Source organism: Marmota marmota, unplaced genomic scaffold (genome assembly GCF_001458135.2).
Source record: "Marmota marmota marmota unplaced genomic scaffold, marMar, whole genome shotgun sequence".
NCBI lineage: Eukaryota > Metazoa > Chordata > Mammalia > Rodentia > Sciuridae > Marmota > Marmota marmota.
The window spans coordinates 22,230,833-22,258,638 of record NW_025999932.1 but is presented as its reverse complement, the minus strand read 5'-3'; positions in this window follow the sequence as shown (position 1 = coordinate 22,258,638).

Genomic DNA, 27,806 nt, shown 5'->3' with positions numbered 1-27,806 from the left:
GGTATTTTAAGAAAATGAGGTATTGAGATAGAAAATCAAAGAACAGTTTAGATTTGTACATGAGAATATAATTGCAGGAAAACTTATGAGTAGGTATAATATTTTATATTATTAAAACTAGTTAAAATATTCAATCATTTTCTACATATGAACCTTCAAAATGAGAAATATCTATGCTAAAAGAATAGTATTAATTTTGTCATTCAATGCTGATTTTTGAGCATTTACATGGATATTTGATAGTTAGTGGCAATTAATAGAACTGGTAATATTAATAATCCCATTGATTGTAAAACTGGGTCATAGAATCTTAACATGTTATGATTAGGTAAGCAATATTTTCTTGGCACTTTTCTGAAACCTAAATAAAATGGTGAACTTGAAAACTATTCTGAGTTCATTAATTTCATGTAGTAAAACTATATTAACATGATAAATATCCTAAATTTGTAATTCATTGCTGAAATGAAAAATTATATAACAGTCGAATGACTGATAATCAAGAAGGCATATTTTCAGGTACCATGCCACAATGTTTATGTAAATAAGACTGGATAAGTGACCATTATATTTACAGATATAATTTAGGGTTTAGATTATTTTTAAAGAAATGACAAAGGCACCAGTATGAAGGAAAATAAAGACTAATGTGACTAGATGATACAGAAGTAAAGTAGTGCTGCCAGATTATTCAGTGGTGAAATCAACCACGTGTACTCTCTAGGTAGGAAGTAGGCGCAAATTACTAAACCACAAGTTATACTCCAGAAGATGGTAGATTATTTTAAAACTGGCTTCTATTGCTCTTGTTGGCAAATAAGACATTTTTTATGAAAATATATTATTTGTTGAAAGACCACATAAAAATTATTTTAAAAGTACATTCTAGCCTTTTTGAGAATTTCTAAACATTTATTACTAGACAAAAACATGAAAAACAAGTCAAATTGCACCAATGTCTTGACTGATTGATTCATTTATGTAGTGTCTTTTTATTGACATTGACTATGTTAGGTGCTGAGGGTCAGTCTCTGCCCTTACAAACTGGCACAACTACCAAAAATAAAAATCAAATCAAAACAAAACAAAAAATTCTTAAAAGTTAAAAAAAAAAACCTCCACAAAAGGAAATTTATCCAAAATAATGGCATTTTAGTGGGTTGAGTTTTGGTGATCTTTTTGTCTCTGCTTTTCCCTGTGAGGTGACTCTTACCTTATAAGCACCCTGAAGAACTACTGTGGGAGCATGGTGGTACTTGTTAAGTGCTTTATAAATATCATCTCATTCATCTAATGATTAATTACAATCTTATACTTACAGAAACTAAGTTTTAAAAAAAATTAAACCTCCCTTCCGACACTTCACAGTAATTTCTCATTTGTAGGATGAGTTTTGTGTCTGTATTCTGATATTGAGGAAGTGTATCTCTTTTGAATAGTCAGAATTATTTTGGCATTCATATCTGTAATGATTTGAATAAATGGTTACAGCACGTACAGAAGAGCTTGCAGATCTAAATTTTTGTAATGTGTTCTAGAGCTTATTTACTTAAGGAAAGATAACTTGATAACCGTTATTTGAAATTCTATTAATAAGTGATGTGACCTCCCCCCCAAATATTTTAAAAGTAATATCATTCATCTGCAAATGTACGTACATTATATTTATAGCTACATCTCCTCCCATGTGACCATGTCATCTAATGTCCTTTGACTGCTTTTGTGGTAAACAGCTAGATTCCACACACTGCTTTCAGTCTCAAAAAAAAGAAGTGCCACATTTTAACAATTTTTATTTTTTTTTTCAGTCACATATATTTGTCCAGAAGTGTGATTAATTTGAGTTACGAAATCATTTTTGTTTGCTCTATAAAAAGGATTGGATCTTCAGTAATTTCTGAGTTTTGGGATATGCATAATTAACTCATTTGAATCCTGAATAATAGGATTTAATTAGGCAGACTGACTCATTTTGAGACTTAGTAAAAATATTTCAGTGAAAAACTTATTTGAGGCAGTTTGAGACTTTTCCTAGGTAATGTTGACTGAGTTTACTTTTTCCAGAATGGACAGATACCAATGTGCAAGAGATGAGATGTTTCAGTTCCAACCGCAGGACAGAGAGAATTTTGTTCTATGACAAAACCAGTACCTATAAAACACTTCTGTCATGTGCTGTGCCACATTGTATAAAATTCTTTCCAGATCTTACTTAAAGTTAGAAAAAAGAGGAAAGGGAGTGAAAATAAGAAAGAAAACTAATGGAACAAGATTCTTGGAGTGAGACAATCATACTTGAAATTACTTGACTTTTAAATACAATAGACTTTTCTAATTACAGTTACTATTAAGCTAAAAATTTGACTAGGTAAAAGTGTTTAATCTGTGAAGAATTGTAAGTACAGTTCTTGATTTCTTCATTTATCTACATCATATTAATCACAATATAAAAGAAAAAAAATTACACAACTGATTCCAGGTTTGAAACAGAAATAATGCAAATGAAAAGGACTTCTCATTTAATAATAATAATTTTAAAAATGCAAAAAATTCCCACAATCCTTTTATTATATTTTTCCTTAATTGATTCATACTCATAGGGAAATTTTGCTTACCAGTAAGTCTGAGAACATCTCTATTGTTATTTACTGTCTCCAAAACTTAAAATGGTTTCATGCACTACAATATGTAAACCAATTTCCAAGAAAATACTAGCCTCTACTCTGACTTTAGGATTCACATTTTATCTCCACATAGACACATCGTATTCCCGAGTTTGGATGATACCTGTGGTTCTATTATAGAAATTAGATCCTGTCAGTTCTTCACAATATTGAGGTCTTATACAAAATTTTATAATTTTTTTTCACCAGGTCATAGGGTTACAATTTTATAATCTGTAAGTCATTACTGAAGAAGTCAAAACAATAAATGTTCAAATATATTTTTTAAAATTCTCCAATCATCTTCCCCAACATTAAAATTTATAGCACATGCATATGCATATGTGCATGTGTTTGTGCAAATGTGTGTATGTGTGTACACATATTTACAAAATAAACCATGACAAATCTTAACATTTTTAAAAGAAAATTAGTGAGGAAAATAGATGATAAGATTGGAAATTTGTCCGATTTTAAATTTTAGAAATACCTTATATAATTGAATTTAGGTGGAATGCGAAACTTGAATGTTCGCATTGATATTTATGTTGGAAATTGATGATAATTACTTTCATGATAAAAATTATGATAATAAATGATTGTCTGATTAATTTATTAATGGGTATCAGATGCTTTTTTGGGGTCTTTGGCCTATTGTGATTATCTTGGTGTGAGACAGCTCTGTAAGTTGAATACTATGATCATCATTGTTTCTCTAAATGGGGAATTTAAGAAACAAGGAGATGGGGTGGTTTTCCTGGGATAGTAGAAAGAATAAGCAACAAAACTAATTCCTCAGAACAAACCGCATCACAGCATACTTGTGATTTATAATCTTTAGCTACTGACTTACTAACAAATATTAAGCCATATGGCATATTTTAACAGTGCGGTTCTATGAAACAGTAATTTATATATAGAGAAATATAAAGAAATGTGTCATGCTAAAATGCTAAGCAAGTAATATGTAGCATATTTATTAAAAGAAGAAGAAGATATTACATTTAAAAAAAGAAAAACAGCATGTATGTCTGTATCCTAATTGCTTCTTCTCATGAGAACATCTTTAATATTGAATTGAGCCCAACCTAAGACCCCATTTAACATTTTTTTTTGAAAATGGGTATGAGAGATTAAACCCAGGGACACTACCAATAAGCTACACTTCCGGTATTTTTTTATGTTTTATTTTTAGACAGGGTCTCATTAAGTTGCCTAGGCTGGCCTTAAACTTGTGATCCTCCACCTTAGCCTCCAGAGTCTCTAAAATTACTGGTATACACCACCACACCCTGCCACCAGATTTGACATCACTTACTCATTTAAGACCTTTTCTTCAAACCCTGGTACAGTTTGAGATACTGAAAATACTTCAACATATGAAGTGTGAGGAGAAATGATTCAAATCATAATAGATGATATAGACATGTTTGGAATATTGGTTCTAATTATGGCTCCTATGTTGTTTTAACTGAGGGAGCAAAGTTTTGGCTTCTGAGGACCATCCCTGTCCTTTAAGAATATGTGTAGAGAATATTTGAAGTGTGTATTAAATAAAAAAAAGGTATACCATATGAGAAAGTAGCACCTGGAGCTACTTTCAGAACACTTTGTGTACTGATAAAATTATGTAGAGGTCAACTGTAATGTAACCATGTATTTAGAGAAGTTTTCTTGAGTATTCTAAAATAGAGCACCTTTAATCTGGTATTTCCATTCACAAAAACAACAACAAAAAAACACATTTATTTGATTTTAGGAAATACCCCACAAAAATAGGTGGGTGTTCTAATGATGATGGTTACAATGCAACAATTGGATTTTGGAAGATGGGAAAAGACTTGTTAGAAATTCTTTCTACTAGGTCTTTTGGTATTCCAAGGAATTTTATGGTCTATGATAGAGGGATTGATGCAAGAGATAGAAAGAAATTTCATTGTTCACCTGAACTTCTGAACAACAACATTTGGGTCCTGAGAGACAGGACAAAAACTTATATACAACACTTCTTACAGCAGCACGATTTGATTTATACATAGAGGTCTCCTTTTTTTCCTAGCAAATATAATGATTTCTCAGTGACTCTCTTTTGCTTGTCTACTGTAAAGTATCTGCAAAAATTCTCAATTCATAAATAACACAAGATTTCTGTCTGTTTTGTTTTATTTTGAAGGCCAGTTTTTTTTTTCTCTGACCAATTCTAAGTCATTTATTGAGTCTTTATATCATTTACTAGTTGAAATCTCAACTGTCTATCTCTAATGGAAAGTTTCTGAGATAACTTTATATAACTTTATATAACACATACTATACTTTTCGCTTCAGATTCATTTATTGGAATTTTGTTTACCTATGTTATTTACATTTTCATTGAATTTTTGTACTCTAATGATTTTAGCAACATTCCCCTCTAGGGTGCTAACAATTAAGTGCAGGATTTGATTAAGTAGCATTTAACAAAATCCCTATTTTGATGCAAATTTCTGTCTGTTTTCCTGAAGTTAAAAAAAATCTTTAATTATTGACCTTGATTTGGCTTTAGACCAAGGTTGAAATTCAATTGGTATAGATCCAAAATTTTGCCCAGGAATCTTAGTGGAATATTTGTATAGAAACTGTTCTTTTCCTTTTGAGGAAAGAGGAGGAAAAAACACCCACAAAAACAGACTAATGAATGGTTAGCTCATTTTCAGAAATCAGGATAAGAAACAGTACAAATGAGAAGTATTTATGTTTTTATTTACTTTCTTTTATTTATTAGAATTAAAATAAATATGGGGAGTGAGATGGTTTCATAAGCACAAGTTAAAGTATGTTTGAACAAAAGTGAGTTATTTTCATTTAATTTTGTTAGTCTTTTTTCATAAAGACTATCACCAGAATAAAGAATATCACAAAGATTATATTTAATTTTGAGGCTTCTGGATGCAAATCAAAGAAAGTAGATCATTGATTTTTTTTTAATTTGTCCTCCCCATCACTTGCTTAAATGCTTTGTAAATACTCAAATCTGTCAAATTTGTCATTTATGTATCTTTAATGAAACTTTGTCAATGATATCAAGTGAAGGGAAAAAGTTATGCTTTGGTTGAGAGTATATTAGTAAAATTATTTCCTGGAAGTAAGAGCAGCTTTCTTTTTAAATGTTTTTGTTAATGCATTAAAATTATGCATAATGCTGGGGTTCATTGCAACACAGTCATGTGTGCACACGACATGATTTATTTATTCTCCAGTCCTCCCCTTTTTCCCCTGCCTCTCTCCACCTACTCCAAGTCTTCTATTATTCTGGTATTCCTGTTATTTATTTACATGAAGAGTTTTCATTAATTCATTATAACTGCATATAAAAGTGGGATCCATTGTGGTGATTGCAGCTTTCTTGTAGATGGAGCCTTTAACACACAGGAGAGGGGCCATCACAGTTCTAGCATGTCCCAACCAAGCAGGTGCAACAAGTAAGGGCAACCTTTCAATCTCTACTATCAGACTAAGGAAAGGAACTCTATTTTGTGACTTTTTCTTTTTCTTTGTATCAGAGAATGCTCTGAAGATTTGCTAGGGTTTCAAGACAAAATATGACAAGTTATCTTTGAATTAATCATCAGATGAATAGACTTTGAGTCATTTGGACCAGCATGAATTGGAGACTCACATGTCTTCACATGCTCTTTATGCACTATTCCTTCACCAACCCAGCAGAGAAAAAAATAATTAAATAGTGAACTAAACATTTGAAATAAAATTTTACCCAACCAAATAGTAAACATTATCACAGCCAAGAAAATGTGCTAACTGCATGTAAGTTATTTTAAATGATATTGTGGAACAGAAAATGGATGTTTAATAGATTAAAAAAATTAATTTTGAGTAAATTATATACTTCATTAGTAATAACATCAATATATGTTTATTATTTATAACAAGTATGTCATACTTATATAGACAGTAATATTTATAGGAGGGAAACTGGGGCAGGGATAGATGAAAATGATTAATACTATCTTTTCTGTTTTATATATGAAAGTAGACTATTCTATAATAAAAAGTTCATTTTACAAAAGGAACACAGAAATTTTAAAAAATAGGATAATACAAAGAGTATTTATAAATATTGCTCTTCTGATCCTAAGCTGTAACTAATTTATGAAAAGACCTCTTTACTTAAAAATCCTGGGATGAAAAATAAGAAGCAGAACATAAATAAGTCAGTTCTGAAACTGTTTTTGTGAGACTATGTAGATCTGAAAGACTGTTGTGAAACAAAAGGTCTAATAGACACCTTTAAAAATTTTTTTAAAATTTGTTTTAGGTATACATGACAGTATAATGCACTTTGATACATCATATATAAAGGAGTATAATTTTTCATTTTTCTGGTTGTCCATGATGTAGAATCACAGTGGTCATATAGTTATATATGTACATAGGGTAATAACATCTGATTCATTCTACTGTTATTCCTACCCCCATACCTTCTCCCCTCCCTTCACATCTCTACCTAATCTAAAGTAACTCTATTCTTTTCTAGCCCCACCCTCATTGCGAATTAGCATCCACATAGGAGAGAAAACATTCAGCTTTTGGTTTTTTGGGATTACCTTATTTCACTTAGCATGGTATTCTCCAGCTTATCCATTTAGTGTCAAATGCCATAATTTCATTCTTCTTCAAGGCTGAGTAATATTCCATTGTGGATGTATGTATGTGTGTGTGTGTTTGTATATATATGTATATTTTTTAATCCATTCATCTGTTGAAGAGCACCTAGGTTGGTTTCATTAGCCTTTATAAATTGAACTGCTATAAACATTGATGTGGCTGCATCACTGTAATATGCTAATTTTAAGTCCTTTGGGTGTATACCTAGAAGTGGGATAGCTGGGTCAAATGGTGATCCTAGTCCAAGTTTTCTGAGGAATCTCCATATTGTTTTCTAGATTGGCTGCACCAATTTGTAGTCCTACCAGCAATGTATGAGTGTGCCTTTCCCCCACATCCTCTCCAACACTTATTGTTGTTTGTATTCTTGATAACTGCCATTCTGACTGGTGTGAGATGGATAGTTTTGATTTGCATTTCCCTAATTGCTAAAGATGTTGAACATTTTTTCATGTACTTGTTGACTGATTGTATTTCTTCTGCTGTGAAGTGTCAGTTCAGTTCTTTAGCCCACTTATTGATTAGGTTATTTGTTTTTATGTTGTTAAGTTTTTTGAGTTCTTTATATATCCTGGAAAATTAATGCTCTATCTGAGGTGCATGTGGTAAAGGTTTTATTCCATTCTGTAGGCTCCCTCTTTGTGTTATTGATTGGTTCTTTTGCTGAGATTAAGCTTTTTAGTTTGAATCCATCCCATTTATTGATTCTTGATTTTAGTTCTTGTGCTTTAGGAGCCTTGTTAAGAAACTCAGATCCTAAACTGACATGGTGAAGATTTGGGCCTACTTTTTCTTCTATTAGGCACAGAGTCTCTGCTCTAGTGCCTGTCTTTGATCCAATTTGATTTGAGTTTCATGCAGGGTGAGAGGGGTTTAATTTCATTTTGTTACATGTGGATTTCCAATTTCCTAGCACCATTTATTGAATATGCTACCTTTTCTCCAGTGAATTTTTTGGTGCCTTTGTCTAGTATGAGATCAAAGATATAACAAACACCTTTTTCCCCCTTGAGACCTTCATGGAACATTTGTAGTTATGGTTTTTTCCTTAAATTGGTGAATGCTCCAATTTTTGATGCTCAAAATTCAGAAACAAAAAAAAATTGTTGTTTCCCTATAAAGGGAGAGTTGGATTTGTAAAACTGTCTCTTTGAGCAAAGGCAGAAAGTCCTTATCTTAGTGGAGAAACACAAAGTTCAAGAATTGGCAAACTTTAAAAAATCAAAGTATTTAGGAGTGGTTGACCTCTAACTGTGGAAGCATGTTTAATGGAGTGCTGCTTTGGCTGGCTTCCAGAATCATGGTTACTGAAGTGAATTGTCATTGATTTATGGAATGAGTATAAAATTAGTTCCAATGGTTATGTTTTACCTTGACCAAGGGAAGAAAATCTTTTTTTTCCCCTAGAAAACAAAAGACTTTTATTATCACACCAAAGAGAATACAGATATTTAATTGTTCAACATTTTTTTATAACAAATCTGCAGGTTTCTATAATGATCTGATGCATGCTGCATCCTGCATATTTTCAGTGGGTGCCAAAGCTCTTTCAATGTGATAGAGTCAATCAGAGTATGGTAGAAATGAATATATAATAGTTACAGTGTTTTGTTCTAACATTTATTAAGTGTTCCTCATTTTAAAGGAAACAGAGAAATCTTCAGTGAGTTTCTCACACAATTCTCACACAAGATTCTACCACAGTGAAGTTGCATTTTCTTCCATTCTGATTTAACTGATGACAGCAAAGCAATTGAAAGAGCCTACAAACAAATTTCTGTTCTTGGTGATTGTTTCTCATTATATTTAAAGACAGTAGAAAATGATAGAAAAATGCAATTACATGTGTGGCTGTAATTTTTTTGAGTTTATACTGTTTGAAGTTGTATGGGAAGCATACATTAAAATTAATCATCCTACCAATCCTAGAAGATAAGGAGGAAATGGAAAGAACTACTAGAAATACTTTCTTTAAAAGGACGACTACAAAACTAGAAATGAGAATTTCTTTTATATTTTACCTAATGTGAATTTGTGAACCAATTTTTTATTTAGATGCCTTTAATTAATAACATGTAATGAATCACATACTCACTGTTTAGAAAATAAAAAATGAAGCCAATAATCAATACATTTACTAATCAAGATGAAAATAAATTACAAATAATATGAAAGTTGAAGAATTTCCACATCTGGTGGTGTATGAATAATATTTTTAGTCCAAGATTCTACCAGAAAAAAAATTAGTAAAACTGGGCAAAATAGAGACATGTTATTTCTTGTAGTTTCACAAAGACAGAAGGCAGTAAGAAATTTTGGTTCCAGTATCTGGAAGAAAAGGAAACTCAGGAGAGTTTAATCAGGTGCATAAGGCTCCTTTTTCCTGAAGGGTAAAATTGATAATTAAGAAGAACATGTATCCACTGAGAGAATAAGAAGGCAATTAGAATCCTCTTCCCAGGCACTAATGTGGAGAACCCTGAGGAACACCATAGTTTTGGTCTTGGCTTTATTGGTTCACGCACCATGAGTAATAAACAATGGAACAGACTCTTGCACAAAATTTGAAACCCAACAGCAAATCATCTTACATTCAAGTTTATTAAGAAAAGCTTCTTTTATTCTAGCTGCTTTCCAGGAATGAAAATAAATCTTCTCAGGAAAGTTACCATCATGTGGAACTACATATTAATTAAAATATTTCATTCACATTGCTTCAAATTCTGTATCTTTTAAAAAAGAGAACAGAGAGAAAAATAAAAATTAATTTTAAAAAGAGAAATAGCAAATTAGAACACATGCATACAAGTTCCAGATATTGGAGTTGTCAGTCATTCCAGTTAAAAGAACTATGATTAATGTTAAGAACTGAAATGACAAAATAGAGAATTATAGCAGATCACAGAAAACTACAAAGTAGAAATAAATTAAAATTATATAATTGAAAATACAAATTATTAAATTATTATTTGAGGGAATACTCAAGTTCAGAAGAGGCCCAGTACTGGTGATAGCATAATTTCAAATGAAAAAAATCCAAATACAAGTACAAAAGAGACCAAAGATGGAGAATACAGTAAAGATTCAAGAAAGCATGCAAGTCAGAGTAAAACCTCTAATTCATGTGTACTTGAATCCTGAAAGAAGGGTGGAAATAACAAGGTCAAAACACATTTGAAGAGATAATAGGTAATATTCCAATATGGGAAACTGCGATATGGTATACCTTGAAGAACAGGATAAAACTCAAAGGAAAAGAAAATGAAATGAAGAAAAACATGACTGAGCACAAAGTAGAAAATCCACTAAAAAAAAAATCTAACTGATATCAAAAATTGGACGTTTACTTCATTTATTTAAATACTTTTGGAGTTTTCTCAGTGCAGAGTTTTGAATATATTTTTGCTAAATTTATTAGTATGTTCTATGGATTTGAGGTTATTATTCAGAAATAGTTTAATTTCCAGATATGCCATTTTTATATACATTTTTATTTTATTGATTTTTATTTAATTATTTCATAGATACAGAACATAGTTCTTTGTTTCTCTTAGATCTATCAATAGTACATTTATTATTTACTGTATGTGAATTTTATAAAACTTTCATGAGATTTGTCCTTAGGATTTTATCAATTTTTCTATATCATATATTTTCTTTCAATTTTATTTTCAAGTTGTTTATTTTTATTGTATAAGAATATTTTTCTCTCATATAATTTTGCAATGCTCAGAAAGTTTCTTGCTAGTTCTAATGGCACACCTATAGACTCTTTCTGTTTTCTATCCAAGAACTCATATTATGATAGTGTATTTCCTCAATGATTATGATTTTCATTAATTGATTTTATCTCATTTCTGTGACCATGATCTAGAGAATTCATAATGTAGTAGATTTGAATATCATGTGGTAAAACACTGATTGACAAGGATAAATGATGTTTTTCACACCAAAACTACCATGAAAAAAAAGCTGAAAATACAGTGGAGTTAAAGGAGATGTGTAGGAAGGAAGGGCTTTTCTCATAGATAAAAGCAGACCACGTCTGAAAACAATACATGATCAAGTGTCAATCTCAGTTCTTGAGAGTGTTGTTTATTCATGCTGCCACCCAGAATCAGGATCATATGTGAGTAAAGCACGTCGGGATCAAGACTCAAAGTCTTATAACCCAGTGATATTGGAGAAAGAACCTATAAAGCCTTTGTTGGTTCTTAATCACATAGTAATATACCTGGCAATTTCAGAAATCATAGATAATCAAATAAAAATTCCCAGAATTCTAGCTCTCCAAAATAACTACTTTCACATTTTGGTTTATTATTGTTCTTTCTCCTTTAATACTGTGTAGTTCTCAGAGTATCACTTAGGGGACATACTGGCAGGTTACCTCAAGTGCTGAGGTTAGCTATTCATTCAAGGAGCTATCTTTCAGACCTCTTTATTGCTAGAAATTTAAAAATTGTAATTGATTTTAATGCATCATTCAAATATTTCAATACAAAATTTGGGTCAAATGCATCAAATACATATTTTTATGCTTACTTTTCTCAGGAAAATAATTTTGAAAACTTTATGTTTATTATTTTATAAGTTCACTTTGGATATTTTTATAAGGGTAGCCATTTTTCAATATATCAAGTTTTTTTTTTTAATTAGTAAATTGAAAGCCAAATGCAGGCCCTCAACAAGGTAGAGTTTTATTTATCTTTTTAAAATAATATTCCACATGTGTCATCCATTGAGACATCAGCCGCAGATTTTCACCTCTGGGCATGTAATTAATCAAGGACTTCAGGCACTGATATGTGAAGAGTTTTCTTCCTATGGTTTGCTCTCAGCTTATGACTGTATTCACCAGTTTTAATAATTCAGGCCTTGTATCAGGGATCCTCTTTCAAAGGTTGAATTTGTCTCAAGAACATCTTGAAACCTTTGCTGAAACTTCCTTAGTTTCACTGTAAGATGTTTTCACCCAACTTCAACTTTACTCAAGGTCAGACTTACATTATGTTCCCACGGCTATACAGCTTTATCCTGTCTTCTTGTCCAATCTTTGAACATTTAATACTGGCTTGGTGTGTGCTTCTCAGAGTATGTGCACCACCACACCACATGTAGGCAATGTGATGTGGCCTAGCTAGTCTTCCCTTGTCACCACGGTTCCTATCTGGATTCATAATGACAGCTCCTGCTCCTATCAGAGTACCTGTATGCATTCAGGAGAAAAAATGGGAGTAAAATATATTTCTTTTGAAGGCATAGCCGGGAATGATCTGTCTTCACTTCTTCTTAGATATCCTTACCTATTTTTTCCTTTTTTATTTTTTGTTTTCTTGACATAATTGACAAAAAACAAAACCCAGAAAAATTTCTAATCATCTAAGAAAGAGAAAGAACTCAGATTAGTCTCAAAGGGGAAAATAAAGAAAGTGGAAAGAAATGTGAACAAAAGAAAGAAAAAAAAGGAAACTTCCATCTGAAATAATAGTAATAAATAGCAAGAGAAAGCAAGTTCACTTTTTGAAATGTATCCAGCTAATTGAACAATATATTTTTACACACATGATTTATTAAAGATAATTTACTACTTTTAACATCTTTAACATTGTTCATTAATGAGTAAATGGGAAAACATACTAAAGAACAATGGGATGTTTTGTGAATTCCCAGAGTACAGAAAAAGATGCCCTTTACCTTATCTCTATTCTAATGGTCACCTACAGTGGTTCTTCAATTAGAAAAACACCTACATGATTACATTAGAACAATCAAATAATCACACAGGCAAGCACGAAGAATATCTAACATGACACACAAGATGTATATGTATGCACGGGTTCACATGTATAAACGAGTGCACTTACACATATAGATGTGTGTGTGTGTGTGTGTGTGTGTGTGTGTGTATAATATAAATAGACATTTATATAATAGGAAATTTATAAAGTTCTCTAGAATATGTTTGATATATTTGTATGCTGTTTTTCAAATTTTAGAAATGATGATATACGGAGCAACAATGCCAGTAAATTTGCCATCTGCTGTAAGCATTTTTGTTACAACATGGAAGCAGTAAGAAATAATTATAAGCATAAAATGAATCAATGTTGTTTCAGTTGATGAATGTGGGTATGATTGACTTAAAAATTCATGAAACACTGCACCTAAAATTTATACAGTTACATAGCACAATATCTTAGAGGATCAATAGTACATTCAGGTAGAACTTGTTTTAGTAATATTTCTTTTAGTGATATTTCTTTTCACATTTTGAGAAACTATAGAATAATAGCAAAGAAAAAAATGTGGTTTTAGGAAACAGTTTTTTAGAAGAATGATGACCACAGTAGCAGTCAATATAAAATCATGAACAAAATCACAAATATTATATATACAGTAACTTAATAATAAATGTCAAATATATGTATAAATGTATATACATATTAAGATAACAGTCTTATGTAGGTCTATTTTAAGGATTTAGGAGTGTTAAATCTATACTTAATTAAGAAATTAAGCAATAAGAGTACTTACTAATAACAATAATATAAATAGAAATACTAATGATTTTGAAAATTATTAATATGACAAATTAAATACATAATTAAATGATGATTTCAAATTTATTTTGTATCATAATAATTAACATATTAATTTGTTTTCAGAAATATATGTGAAATGGAAATAGTCAATTAATTTTAAAATTGTTGAGTATGTGATAAAATTCTAGTGATTCATATCTGTAAAATTGAAAATTCTTTTGTTAGTTTTCTCTGGTGCTTCTTTCTTTGCTGAACATCTTATGGTGCAGTGACTCAGGGTTCAATCCTTGGTGGCCGTCTCCCTCCACACTTTCTCCCCTTATACCTCATCTAGTTTTATTGCACTAATACTATTTATAGGCACAAAAGTCCCATATTAAAATGTGTAATCTAGCTGGGCACAATGGCACATGCCTGTAATCCCAGGCACTTGGGAGGTTGAGACAGGAAGATCTTGAGTTCAAACCCAGCCTCAGAAACTTAGCCCATAAGCAACTCAGTGAGATATCCTGTCTCTAATGAAATATTTGATATATATAATGGATGAATTGAACCCAGTCTAGGTGACAATCCTGATTAACCATTATATCTGGCTCTGCACTCTGCCTGGCATTTTTCTCCTCAGATATTCTTTCACTTCCTTCCATGTTTTAGTCCTATTTCAGACTCATTGATGCCAACTGGATTATCCTCTAAAAATTGCAAGATGTACAAGTTCAGAGAAGTGTGTATAAAGCACTTAAAATATTGTCTGGCATTTGGTGATGAGGTAGTAAAGTTATTAAATGATCAGTAATGAAGATGAGTTTAGTATATTGTCTTATTCAGAGAAAAATAAGCCTTTTGAAGAATTCATCTTAAAAAATGTTTTTTTTTTCTTGTCAGAAACATTAGGGTGAATGTTTGTCCTAAACAAGTCTAAATACTTTTAAAATTATAAATATAGCCATAAATATGTAGAATTATTTGCTAGAAATTATACAGTAACATGGATATCAAAAGCATAGTCATATATAGTGTTCAATGTATATATATACATATATATAATGCATGTATGCATTTAACAAAATTTTATGAAGTTACACAGAATATCATAAAGCAGTTTTATTTATATTTATATATACATTTGATCTTTTGGAGATTATCTTATCTAGTTGTATTAATTGGCTCATCTTGTGCACTCTTAAGAAAGAGTTGCGCAATGTATTTTCTTCTGCACTTAGAGTTTACCACTCACAAAGTTTTTTTTCCATCAACTCATTTTATAATATTATCTTCCATACTCTGAAGATGATAATAATAGTAATATAACAGTAATAAAAATAATAAATAAGATTAAAACTTGCTCATTCTTACCAATCTGATAAAAAAAAATAGAATCTGGTTTTAAGCTAGATGAGCCTGTTGCTAAGATTGGACTCTGTATTGATTGGGATTCTCTAGAAGAATAGAAGCAACACAATATAAAAAAAGTATGTTCATGAAAAGGGGATTTGTTAGATTGGTTTACATGACCCGAAGCTGGAGAGCCCCACAGTGGACGTATGCAGGCTGGAGAGTTAGAGGAACCAGTAGCTTCTCAGTGCAAGAAGCTGGAGCCCCAGAACAAGAGGAACCAATGGTGCAGCCCCAGTCCAGGACTGAAGGCCTGGAAAGTCCCTGGAAAGTCACTAGCCAGAGTCCTTCTGTGGAAGGGGGAAGGAGGTGGAGTCTGATATCCTTAGGAGCTCACAGCAGCAATCTAAGTGTCTGCTCAAGAAAAATCAAGTTTGTGCCTGCTGCTGCTTCCTCCTTTCCCCACAGCTTTGTTCCACCAGGCCCCCAACCTACTGGACTGTGCTGCGCATATTAGGCGATTCTTCCTCTCAGTATGCTGTCCCACCAGGTACTCATTCCTAGTAACACCCCTCTTGACACACCCATAAGCCTCTTCTTAATCTTAGGCATTTCTCAATCCAATCAAGTCGACAATTCCCACCATAGGCTAAAAATGTCCATGTCCATCTTTTGATATAATCTAGCCTCAGACATTCCAATACAGTGAAAAATAACTGTCTTTATTTTTTAGAGGCAATTCACGATGTGCAGGTTCAATATTTTATTACAAAGTCTACACTTAAGCTTCTTAAACTTTATTTGTTTATAAATCACTGGAGGGAGGACCTTGTTATAGTGCAAATTTGGCTTCAGTAGATATGAGATGGGGCTGAGATTTTGAATTTTTGATTTTTCCCAAGTGATGCTTATAATGCTGGTTTATGTATTAAACTTTGAGTATAAAGGTTATACGGTTATGCCAGTTAAGCAAAAAATGTGACACCAGATTGATTTCTACTATAGTGTATCTATTTAAAAGACAATAATGCTGGATTACCTGTATTGTATGTTTACTTATACCAGCTTTGGAATTCTATGGATGTACTAAAACATAAATGAAGGGGAAAGGGCATATAAGTATTTCAGTAAAACATGTAGGAATGAATTAATATAGAAATGTATATCTTATCCTAGTGTCACTGTGAGTTTAATCAGGAACATTCAACAATTTATAACAGAATGAAAGTGACCCATATTATATCTTATTCTAATAGTTTATAAAAGTTATTTCACATTATTGATTATTAGATTCTTTTTTATTAATTTTTTATATATGACAGCAGAATGCATTACTATTCTTATTACACATATAGAACACGATTTTTCATATCTTTTGTTGTATACAAAGTATATTCATACTAATTTGTGTCTTCATACATGTACTTTGGATAATGATATCCATCACATTCCATTGTCATTTCTAACCCTCTACCCCCTATCTTCCCCTCCCATCCCTCTGCCCCTATCTAGAGGTCCTTTATTCCTCCAATACTCCCCCTTCCTACCCCACTTTGAATCAGCCTCCTTATATCAGAGAAAACATTCGGCTTTTCTTTGGGATTGGCTAACTTCACTTAGCATTAGATTCTTTTTTTTTTTTTAAAGAGAGAGAGAGAATTTTTTAATATTTATTTTTTAGTTTTCGGTAGACACAACATCTTTATTTTATTTTTATGTGGTGCTGAGGATCGAACCCAGCACCCTGCACATGGCCAGGCGAGCGCGCTACCACTTGAGCCACATCCCCAGCCCAGCATTAGATTTTTAATCATATACTTAGAGCAGGGGTCGTTTTGTGGTTTTATATTTCAAAGAGGAAGGCATTGGGTTTTGGATGTGTTTTAAAATTGGTTATATGTGCTAATCTCATAATTTTGAAGTAGATATAATTAATAAAGTAGTACGTATATAATTTCTTTTCCAAAATTATGAGTTGTATATTAGAATAATCGACCTATGGAAGGAAGTTTTATATGGAGTATGGGTTGTGGAAAGATTATTTTGCCACACTGACATTCTGACATGCAATCTTCTTTTCTTCTTGGCCCCATTTATATGATGTATGTTCTAGTCTATTGTATTTAGAGGCAAGAACAGGGTTTACTATTTGTAGATGATGCCTATGGCAAATATATAAGAATCAGTATTTCTTAAAAAATATTTTGACAAATGAACTCTACATATTTTTAGTAATATTTTTTTATCATCTTAAAATTAATAAGGCATTAATCAGAATATGATAAAGTGATATTTATCTTTTTAAAAATCAACAAGCCTGCTTTTTCTACTTTAAAATAACTACTTTTTTCTAAATTCAGGAAGTGACTTATTTGTTAAAAATGTATGTACAGACCTTGTAAGACTTTACCTCAACTCATGTCAATGATTTTATAAAACAGTATATTTAAAATATGTATTGATTTTTCCAGTTTCAAATTATAATTGAAAATTGTGAATATGTAGAAAATATAGTAACTGAAAGGTAAGAAATTGTTCTTAGTATGTATTTTTTCAAAGACCACATTTATGTTCATATTTCTTTAACATTTTTCACAATCATAACCTATTTATATTATTTTCTGTGACCATTTGCAGCTTTATTACCAGTGTTTTACTCAATAATCCACAGGCTACATCTGGATGACAAATAAAAACATAGTACATACCACATTTTATAAAGTCCCCTTTCCCCTCTGATTACTCACGCAGCCATTTGGAAGTGTTTATACTTACCACTAGGAACTTGTTCTTAAGTGTTTCACTTCCCAAAGGCAGGTAACTGCAGGTATTTCTCACGCAGGTGTTTGCCTATGGAAAATCACTGCCAGTGAATGCAAAGCACAGCAGTTCTAGCAGCAAAAAGTAACCCAAAGTGCTTTTTGTCAGGTGAATTTAAAGCCATAGGATATCCACACTAAAAAATGCAAATTAAATACTGAACTTTCAAATTGGAAACCAGGAATGCCAGCCGATTCCCTTGGGAATACAAACAAAAGATACTGGTTTGGTCAAAATTGAACAAAAAATAATATTATCTAAAATGATAATATTAAGAATTGCCAAAAGAAGGCATTCTGATAAAGGTTAATACAGAATCAAGTATTGGGGGATTATTTGAAACACTGCATTCTACAGTCATATTTGTCTACATATTATGATACAACATAATGTGACCTACATTTCTTTCTATTTTTTAGTGGAAATAGTGATGATCATTCATTTTATTTTTTAAATATAAAACCCTTAACTGGAAGATGTACATAAATCAGGACAGTGCTTTTATGGACATGATGGCACTTTAAAGGGGAGAAAGTGTGATACTAGTACCAGGAAGTGAAAGAAAAGATTGACAGACTTTGAGAACAGTTATAAAGTATCTGAGAAAATTCAGATAATTTCTTGATATTTGGAGTTAATAGATGAATTATCCAGCTAGTATTTGGGTGATCTTATGATTAATATTCCAGAAAGTAACCAAGTGATGCCTTCTTCTGCATCCCCCAGATTTGAGTTACCAAATGCATATTGCTGAGATACAAAATTCCATCTGGTAGAAAAAAAAAAAAGAAAGGACTTTCTGAGACATTTGGGTTAAATTCTCATTTGAAGAAAAGATAATATATATAATATATATGATAATATAAATATATAATAATATGTATAATAATATATAATATATATATACAATATACCCTTCTATATCTAATTGAGCTGTTGGTAAAAGATAACACTGGCTGACACATCATGCAATATATAGACCATTTTTAGCTAAGGATGCAAGGAGTGTCTTTGCATTTTAATATCTGTTCAAAGTTACATCTATTTTAACTACTAATTCAAGAGAACTGATCACTTAAAATGAGGTTTACAGTTTTAAAATAAGAATAAGGGTGAGGTATCAAAGGGGATATCTTTTTAGAGTAGAAATAAATGTAAAAACAATGCAGGCTATAAAATATTCAACATATGTAATATCTATTTCTGCTCTGTAACCTTAGGTGAAAATTTCACAAATGACCCTGATAAGAGATGCTGTTTATCTTTGTATTTTTCTTACATTCTTTTTGTGTACTACAAAGCCAAAATACTTTACAGATTTCTTTAACATTGACTTTAAGTATTACCAGTTACTACCTTCAGAGATTTGCAAGACAATGATGTCAATAGTATTTTAGTGAAAGTGAGACAGGTTCTCTAATGTTCCTAATGAAATACTCAATTTCAGATTTCCTATAGAAAAGTTGCTGCTATCAGTTAATCATTAAAATAGGCCTCTGTTCTAACTTGTTCAGTTATAAGCACTTTAGGAATGAAAATGTTTAAATTTCTTTTAGTTTGAGAATATAGTGAGTTCTGAAACACAGCATAGTTTTAATTAAATATGATCTCTTTTGCCAGTCCCTTATTTGGCTTTTGGACCTTCTTGTATTCTTCCTTAATCTCACTGTAAAAAATCATATATTTTATTTTGTGTTAAACAAAAATTATAGAAGGCCATTGTTGTAGACTGAGCACTTAGACTTGGCCCCCAGAGACCAGACTAAATCAAAATGGAGCTAATCATACTAACTGCTAAATAATTCAGACTGGGGCATTAAGGAAGCAGTTAAATCCCAAACAATTTTTTTTTCCCAGAAAAAAGTGATTCCAGTCTGTCTAAATCAGTGTAATGAGGAAGTCTCCTATGCTTTAAACTTTACAGAAAAGTAACCTGAAACAACTGGTCAAATGATTAAATGTTGCTAATGTTGTTTTTCATTTGACTATTTCCTTTGATCTACCTTACAAAACCCACTCTTCTATCATTACCTGTTGAGAGATTTTATTCTGTTTGGTAAAATGGTGGCTGTCCTAATTCATTGAATTGGGAAGAAAATCCAATTAGATTTTTGACTAAGTTTGTTTAATTTTGACTTTGACTTAATAAATTCTAGTGTTTTTTTTTTTTTTTTTTTTAAATTGGAGAATGGTTATAACACTCAAGATTTGCATGATAAGAATACTTATAAATACTAAGATTTCATTATTTGGGGGCAATTTTAGTCAAAAGAACTTGGAAATGTATGTACACTATGTTTAAATAAATATAGTGTTCATTAATTTTATGTCAATTTATAAGCCACAGAATACTCAGATTAATTTTTTTTTCTGTGATTGTAATTTCAGATGAGGTTAGCTCTTGAATCAGTGGAATTCAGTAAAGTAGATTTATTTCCCCAATGTTGCTGGGCATTATCCAATCTATTGAGGGCCTGCAAAGAACAAACAGAGAAAGGTAAAATTAGCATTTTTTTCTTTTGAGTTTTTTCTTCCTGTCTTTTTTCTTTTTCATTTCTTTCCTATTTTTTTCTTTTTGCTTTTTTTTACTGCTCGAACTAGGACACTTCATCTTATTTTCTCTTGCTCTAGAAATCTACAACATTGTTTTCCCCAGTTGCACATCTTTAAATACTAAGAAGGAGCTGCACTAATAGGTTTCATGGATTTCCAGCTTCCAGACAACTCAGCTGATCATGAGACGTTTTAGACTCCACAAGTGCATGGTAAATTCATATATCTATATTTACACTTGTATTTATAATACTATTTTAGTCCACTTTCTGTCACCATGATCAAATCTGAGTAAAACAGGGAAGGGGAAAGCTTGATTTATTTTGGCTCATGGTTTCAGTCTATGGCCACTTGGCCCCATTGCCTGGGGCCTGACATTCTTGTCCTTGTGGAGAGCATGTGGTGGAAGAATGCTCACCCCATGGCAGTCAGAAAGTAAAGAAGCACAGAGACACAGAAAAAGAGGAAAGGGACTGGAGCAAGATGCAACCTTCGGAAATCTCATCACCAAACGCCTATTTCCTCCAACTAGGCCCAACTCCTGAGGTTTCTACCTCCTCCCAATAATCCCTTAAATTATGAATTCCTCAATGGATTAATCCCTTGATAAAGGGGAGCCATCATGAGGCCAATCACCTTCCAACTCCGCCAACCCCCAATCCCTTCCCATGAACATTTCTGCCTTGGAAAACAAGCCTTCAACACATGAGATTTGGGACACGTTTCAAACCTAAAATATAACACACACACACACACACACACTCACACACACTCACACACTCATAACTGATGAATATTTATAGTAGTTATTCTTAACAGTTGTAGCTTGTTTCTCTTTAGTTTCATAGGTCATGGTTACCTCCATGACCCTGCCCTGGTGAGGCAGTTGTGCCATGCACCAGTTGCAAATCTCAGGAGAGAGCTCTATCCTAGGATCCTGAGCCAGCAGGACTTTGCATCAGCCCCATTTACTGCTGTGTATTTATGTTCAATTTGCATCCTATTTGAATTTTTGGTCTCTTTTTGAGAACTTCTGCAACTTTAGAAAGTCCATCTGTACTCTAGGGTAAAAAGGAAAACTGTAAGTGTATATGTACTGAAACAACTTCTTGATTGGAGGTTGATGTTTCTGTTTCATATCCAGAACTCCATCCATTTGTTATTTTTATCATGTTTATAGCAGCCTGGTTTTTAGCATTGTTTTTAGAAAGCAGTTTTGTTTTTTATTCCATGATGAAAACTGATATTGAATATTGCTCTGCATAAGTACAGGAAGCTCAAATGAACAACTGGCCCAATTGCAACAAATATAATTTTTTTCAATTAATAGGAGTAAAATTTCCCAGGAACACTCCTGCTCATTGTATTTGTCTTAGTCTAACAGTGAGATTGTTTTGGCTATTGTTTTACCAACTTACTATATCTTTCAGTAACTTTCTGCTACTAGCAATTTTACTAGAGCTCCTATGATATTTTTGTTTTGAGATGTTTTTATCTGTGAAGGGAAGGGAGATGAATATTCCATAAACTATCTTGATCTACACATCCAGAACTTTGTATTTCTGCACATACACACATTTATAACTGTCATCACAAACACAAATATCTACAAAATCAGTCAAATTAATAAAATTGGTGAAGAATGTTCACTGCAGACTTTGACATTTAAGCCACGTCCTTGAGTATTATTTGTTGGGCTGAGGTCAAGAATATAGATTAAGGTTCCCAAACCATATGTTCAAATATTTTTAATTTTCAAATCAAATTCAAAAAATGCTTTTAAGTCTTTTGAATTTTAAGAAAAATATGTTGTGTTCTCCTAGTTTTCAAATAAACTTATGAGACTCAGCCAAGCTCCAAGTTTACATTTAACTTTTACCTGGTGTTTAGGGCACAGAAGCTAAGAAATGAAAGATGGCAACCAGCCTTCTGCTTAAACCTTCTTCTCTTCCTACAGTAACCACTGTGGGCCCTTTTAATATAAGTGCATGTACATATAGCCAGGGTAGTATAGTCCACCCCTCACAGGTTCCCAAATGACAAAAGTTGAGAAACCTATGGCTCTTGTAAAGTATTCAAAATAGAAACATTATTAAAGTGTGCGTATCCATTAGGGACTGCCTTACATGGAATCTGATGAGCCCAGTTAAAAGCTCCAAGTCATTAATCCTCTGTTTTAAGATGGAGATGCCTTTTCTTTTGCACCTGTTGAGAAGAGGACATCTGAGAAACAAGGAGACCAAAGTGGAGTCTCTTCTGAGATTGCTTATATTCTGCTGGTACAGAGGAATATCTGTGCTGCCAGACTGCAATTTTTCACCAACACTATACACAAATACAAGGTATCACTGTTATCAACAGTGTTGAAACTGGTACAAAGTGGAACACTGTACTTTAGAGCTCTGGTCACAAAATAGCATGATCAGGATATTTTATGCCTTCACTTCTGATCAATGCCGTGCACCTTCATATCTTATTTCAGTGAAATAGCTAAAACCAGTTCCAAGCATGGAGGAAGTAACCACAGCACACTGCATTCCTCTTTTCCTGTGCAAGTGTCACACTTATTTATCTTTTAAGAAAAACTGCACTATCTGATAATACAAGGTTCATCACATTATCTATAATAGTGTGCTACTTAGTCTCAACATCCTTCCCTTATATAATCAATTTTAAAATTATACTGTTAAGTTTTATCACTTCAAAAAGAAAAGAAAAAAGTAAACAATGCATTAAAGTCTATATACTTCCCACAGAGCAAAAGGACTTTTTTTTTGAGTTTCCATTTTCATTTGTTCTAATTAGTTATATATAATAGCAGAATGTATTTTGACATATTGTACACAAATGGAGCATGACTTCTCATTCCTCTGGTTGTACATGATGCAGAAGAGTCACACCAGTCATACATGTATATAGGGTAATAATGTCTGTCTCATTCCACCATCCTTCCCACCTATAAACCCCCTTCCCTTCGCTTACTCTGCCCAATCCAAAGTTTCTGTGTTCTTCCCTAGCCAACCCCCTCCCATTATGGATCATCATCTGCTTATCAGAGAAAGCATCAGCCTTTGTTTTTTGGGAGATTGGTTTATTACACTTAGCGTGATATTCTCCAGCTTCATTCATTTACTTGCAAATTCCATAATTTCATTCTTCTTTAAGGCTGAGTGATTTTCCATTGTGTATATTAACCACATTTTCTTTATCTACTCATCTGTTAAAGGGCATCTAGATTGGTTCCATAGTCTAGCTATTGTGAATTGAGCAGCTATAAATGTTGATGTGATTGCATCATTAGTATTCTGATTTTAAGTCCTTTGGGTATAAACCAAGGAGTGGTGGTTCCATCCCAAGTTTTCTGAGGACTCTCCATACTGCTTTCCTGAGTGGTTGTACCAATTTACAGTCCCACTAGCAATGTATGAGTGTGCCCTTTTCCCCACATCCTTTCCAACTCTTATTGTTGCTTGTATTCTTGATAACTGCCATTCTGACTGGAGTGAGATGAAATCTTAGAGTAGTTTTGATTTGCATTTCTCTAATTGCTAGAGATGTTGAACATTTTTTTCATATATTTGTTATTCAGTTATATTTCTTGTTCTGTAAAGTATTCGTTTAGTTCCTTGGCCCATTTATTGATTGGATTATTTTTTTTCCTGGTGTTCAGTTTTTTGAATTCTTTATATATCCTGGAGATACATAGTACTCTATCTGAAGTATGTGTGGTAAAGATTTTCTCTTTCTGTAGGCTCTCTCTTTACGTTATTGGTTGTGTCCTTTGCTGGGAAGAAGCTTTCTAGTTTGATTCCATCTCATTCCTTGATTCTTGATTTTACTTCTTGTGCTGAAGGAGTCTTGTTAAGGAAGTCAGTTCCTAAGCCAACATGATGAAGTTTTGGGCCTACTTCTTCTGTTAGGTGCAGGGTTTCTGTTCTAGTGCCTAAGTCTTTGATCCACTTTGAGTTGAGTTTTGTGCAGGGTGAGAGATAGGGGTTTAATTTCATTTTGTTGTATAAGGATTTCCAGTTTTCCCAGCATCATTTTTATTCATATGTGCTTTGTGTTTCTGTTGTTATTGGAAATTATATTTCACAAAACAATGTAAACAATATTATTAAAATATAGAAATGCGACTGATGTACATTTACATTGCAAGCCAATTCCCCAAACTTGCCCAACACTGTTAAAATTCTCATATTGTAGCTTGGAGTTTCTATGTAAACAATATGAAAAGCATGAGTTTTTTTTTCTTCCTCATTTTTAAAATGATCCTTTTCTGTACTTGTTACTTCAAATAACCATATAACTTAAAATACTTTCCAGGAGTTCCATCACAATATTGAAATTAAAATATAAAATCATGGCAGTGAATGTACTTGTATTTATTTTGAAAGAAAATTTTCCAAATATGATTTTGTTTTCCCTGTTTTTATATTTTTGTATTTTTAGAAACATGAGTTTAAGGATGTATAGTCAAAACATTTCATGCATAGTTTGTTAAAGATTTTTAAATGTGAAGTTTTTTTGATTGGACATTTTCTCTGTGTTTTCCCCCTTAGTAGTTGTGATGTATATTTAATTATTTTTTTCCTCAACATAATGTTAACAAAATGCTTCTTAGGAAAACAAAACAAAACAAAAATAACTAGGAAATGCTTTTAAGAAAAAAAAAAACTTTAAAAGGGTAGGTCTGGCATATGATAATCTGCATATAGGTGAAGGGCAGTTTCATTCTCTGAAACCTCACTTCTCACAAGTGAGAAAGCAATACCACAGTCAAGATGATGAATATATTTCTCAACCAAAGGAGACTTTATTTGGACCATTTTGAAGTCTTTATTCCTCTTCTCTTCCACCATTACACACATCTCCAGGGAATCACTGTCATACCAGATTAATTTACCCTAACTCTACAGATGGGAAAACCAGGGTATGATGATTACCTATTTCCAAAACTAATGGGAGACATAGTTATATCCATTTGTCACCATGTTAGAGGGTCTGGCAAGAGATCCTTCTAACTTTCTTTTTTAAAGCTTAAAAAGCAGTTTATTCATTTCTCTTTAGTCCTTAGTGTTTCAGAGAACTATAAAACAACATGCCATAAAACGCATTTCATATTATAGTCAAGTGATATATGAGCCCAAGTGTTGACCACTGAGTCAAGGTTTTTTTAAAAATTTTTAAAATTTATTTTATTTTTTTAAATACACAATAGCGGAATGCATTATAATTCTTATTACACATATAAAGCACACTTTTTCATATCTTTGTATATAAAGTATGTTCACATCAATTCATGTCTTTATACATGTACTTTGTTTTTTTTGCATTACAATTCTTATTACACACATATATAGACATATATATATATACCACAATTTTTTAATGCTAAACGAAGTTACCCAATCCCCCCCCCAAAAAAAATGCCGAATGTTTTTTCTGATATAAGGAGCCAATGGTTAATAATCTTAAAGTATCTACTCTAAGAGACAACAATTTCAGAGAAGCCACAATAACTAGAAATACTTGAAATAATTTAAGAATACATAGTGCACATACATAGAATTTTTTATCATACTTATAATATGGTCACACAAAAATGTTGACTGGCAATATAGTGCACACATATAAAAAGAAGCTATTTTATTTTTGTCCCTTTTGTATCCTAAACAAAATGATGAGACCCCCAAAATAACAGGAATTCACTAGTTATAAAAACTGGATATTTTATAAATGAAACAGATCCAATCATCTATACCTTCTCTCAAATTCCAAACAATGAGGCTTACTGTACTCTCAGAATGGACTTATATAAATTTTGCTCAATTTTAATGGAAATATACATTTTCAGTGGTTGATACTCCAGGTAGAAAAAGTACATAAAATGATTTATAAGTGAAAACATTTCATACAAAGGAAGTGGTTTTAGCAAAAACCATACAATATCTAGAGAAAATGCATTGAATTTAAAAACATCTGAAGCAGGCATCTTTTTAGACCATTGCAGAAAATACCCAAAAGTTTGGAACTGTCATACAATAAAAATTTATCCAAATGAAGGTTAGGGGTTAAAAAACTATCAAATGTATTAAAACCATTGAAAACCAAATAAGATAAAACTAAACTATATAATTTAAATTATATTATATTATATAAACATAATATATAATACATAATGGTATTATTTATATTAATACCATGTTGATATTAATATAATATATAATATTGAAGCCAATATTAAAAACAGCTTAGATAGATGAATCAGGCCAGATTGAAGAAAACAGACCAAACCAGTTTAGGTCCAAAGGTTGGAAACTGTGCCCTTAAGAGATTGAAATGTTAATGTCCCCAAAGCTGGGCCTATACTACATTCATCCTAAAGAATTGTTAATGAAGCAACTCCTAAGTAGATGGAAACTGCTAATTAATTCACTCTGGGCCCCCTTCCTGCCTGAATCACTCCACCTTGACCCCTCCAGCCTCTCTGCTTCTCATTTTTGGCCATCCCACTGAGCATTTCCTGGGCCTAGTCACATATGCAGGAAGGAGAGAGATAAGGGGAAGAGAGCAGGAGAATAAGGTAGCCTAGGACATAAAAAAAAAAGGCAGAATGAGCTCACTTCTTGGGATACCAGAATACCAGCTATATATAATATTATTATATAATTATATATAATTATATTATTCATTAGTTATATAATTTATATTATATAATATAAATATAAACAGTAATATACTGAAAATATTATTTATTTTGTTATTAGTTGTATTAAATTTTTATAATTTATATTAATGTAATATGCAATATATATTACTTTTAATATAAAACATAATACATAAATTATAATTATATATGATTTAAATTATATTATGTAAATATATGATATATGATATATATATATACTATGTTATATAGATTATAGTATAACTTAAATTATATAGTTTAGTTATATATTATTTGGCTTTAGATGGTTTTAGTACATTTTTTTTTAATTTATTTTTTTTATTGGTTGTTCAAAACATTATAAAGCTATTGACATATCATATTTCATACATTAGATTCAAGTTGGTTATGAACTCCCAATTTTACCCCAAATACAGATTGCAGAATCACATCGGTTACACATCCACATTTTTACATAATGCCCTATTAGTAACTGTTGTATTCTGCTACCTTTCCTATCCTCTACTATCCCCCCTCCCTCCCCTCCCATCTTCTCTC